Below are 2,841 nucleotides of genomic sequence, written 5' to 3'. Positions count from 1 at the left end.
CTAAACAGTTTGCGACATTTTCATCAAAGAAGCGGCACTGGTCTACTGCTGTAGCACTATTACAGACTTTGTGCTAAATGCGTTGGCCGTTCAGTGAAGGTCAAAGCATTTATCTCACCCTTCAGAACAGCCATAGTGTTCAGCGCTTCACACGGGATCACACAGGCCTAATGTATAGGATGGCGGAGTTCCAAGAAAAAAAATTTGCACAGAGCTTTTGTGTGTGCTCTTTCATGAGGCATATTCATCTCATGCAATATGCGTTCATTTTTCATTCTTGTCTAGGCAAGAATATATATTCCATTTTATATATTATATAGAAATGATATCGGAATGATTTGAAAAGCGGGAAAAAAAATTATAAGTGTAAGTGGCGAGATGGACATCAAATTTGTAGGTGGAGGGACATTACAGTTATTATCATTGCCAGGTTTCTAGGTGTGACATTTACTGAAGACTCAACTGCTATTAAAAAAGACAATAGGTTTTTGTTATAAGGAAATATAGAACAAGCACACTTTTCAAGTAAAACATTTCACAAATAGAAAATTGTGTTTATCAAGCTGTATACAACATGATAAACAAAATTTTCCATTTGACGAGGGATGAAGACGATATTGACAAACCTATGAGAGTGAGGTGCGATAGACCAGTCCAGTGTGCAGACACAAACACATCTCCTCAGACAGCTAGCCTGTGTAAATATTTGAGCTCTGCCCAGCAGATATCAAGGTCTCTAGAGAGTCTGACACCATACTATGTGAGAATGGGCTTATTCCCACACTGCTCATCTGCTATATCGGATGTTTTCCTGTGGCTCATGTCTTCGTGTTCACTCGGGATATCCAGTTTGTACGAGAGCTTAAAACCAGATTATGTGAAATGTGTGGTGTAAGAAATGTTAGTTTGTAGTCATTGCCTATTGAAACTGAAGAGTCACTTCTGAGTGGTAATTTTGTTTTTACAGTATGACATTTTTGTAAAATCCCAGTTTGTATTTTTGTGTTCAAAGATTGCTATGTTTTGATTTAAAACATTCAAATGATTTATAAGGCAGTGCTCTGCATGTGGTATCTGCGCTGAAAGCTTGTTAGAAAATAGGAAATAATACTTTCAGTGAGGTTTGTGAAATGGAAACAAATAACAAAATACTTTTTCTTAAAAAATGGGGGAGAAATGATATTTATAAACAAATATAAAATGATCAGTGAACAGAGTTCATGGTTGTACTAATAACACATCACAATGTTTGAATGAATATTTATCTTATTTATTATCAATACATGTAGAAGATTAGATGAGTCTGATGAGTCTCAGTGATATTATCTTGGCACACTTTGGGTGCCTTGGTTTGTTGATAACAAATTTTTCCATATTTAGTAAAATAAAAAACATAAAAAATAAATTCTTCATGTAAAATTACATGGGTTTCTCAGTTTTTCTTGTTAATTTGGGTTGTTTTCCTGAGATTTGACAGTTTTTGACCATATTTAAAAAATAGACAGTCCTTCTGTTTTTCTAGTAAATGTTTAGTTTGATTGTTTTTGACAGTTTTTCATAATTTTCTAGTTATTTTCTTACAGTGAAATCAATTGCTTCAACAGGCTGTAATAGGAATTAGTATTTATATGCACCTTGTCAGTTAAACTATTTGAAAACATTAGGTAATTCAGATGAGATTTTGATTTACTTTTGCAAGCGTCAGGGCCGGATTAACCATATGGGTAACCGGGGCCCACGACCTCTAAAGGGCCACGCGGGCGGTAACACCAATCAACGTGCACTGAGCCGGTCGCGTGACGGCAAGCGCTACAACACAACACAACTCAAGAAATGCAAACATGAAGAAGCTAAGTGGGAGCGCTAATCGGAAATTTAAAAGGGAGAAGGATATCAGGAATGCAGAAAATTTCAAATATATACTGAAAAGTAGTATATAACGTTAGCAACTAGTCTGCTAAGGCATCATCCGTCAACGAGGACAGCTCAGCTAGCCAGGACATTTCTTTACTGCCGGCAGGGGCGTCACTAGGCCCTTTTTAGGGGGGCTTCATGAAATTATTTGATTAATAAATTTGTGATCGCTTCAGTCCCCTTTAAAAACAAATTTGTAAAGGCGGCGCGCTGCGTCAAGTTTCGGCTCCTCCCCTGATCTGAGTCTGCATGGATTCAGTGCGTTTTTCAATCAGCAGGGGGGCCGAGCAGAGTGAACATCAGAGAGTACAAGGTGTGTGTGTGTGTGAGCGTGTGTGTGTGTGTGCGTGCGTGTGTGTACATTTATTGATAGATTGCTATGATATGACATCTGCAGTTCTTGTAATTGCAGTTTACGTAATGTTACTGGACCAATACACGGTTCGGTTTCTCATCCAATACCAGTACGTCTTCGCTACAGTGTGGTAGTTGTTTTTTCTTCCAACAAAAATGAAGCGATTAACACCTATGAAAACATACTTTAGAAAACGATCATGATTTATTTTATTTTACTTTTTGAAATTTAAATCATATTATTGTGTATCTCGGCATTACATTGTGCAGCCATGCCCAGAAATGGTTAAATACACACATCATTGTCTGAAAGCAACAAATGGCACAGAGAGAGAAACATCATGTGGAGTTATTTTGTTTTGTAATATTAAATATTTTTTTGTATTAAGTAATAATGAATCATTAGTGTATCATGATACATTAGAGTAAGAGTAGAGTAAAGGGATTTGTGTTTTATTTTAAGTAATTGATTTATAGAAGTGGCAAATTGATAATTCATGTTGTTATTTTTAATAAATAGAAATAAATATAGAACAGATTAAACATATTTCCAATAGACAATTACATTAATAC

The sequence above is a fragment of the Barbatula barbatula genome, assembly GCF_947034865.1.
Source record: "Barbatula barbatula genome assembly, chromosome: 6".
Classification (NCBI taxonomy): domain Eukaryota; kingdom Metazoa; phylum Chordata; class Actinopteri; order Cypriniformes; family Nemacheilidae; genus Barbatula; species Barbatula barbatula.
Note: the sequence above shows the minus strand (reverse complement) of the source record.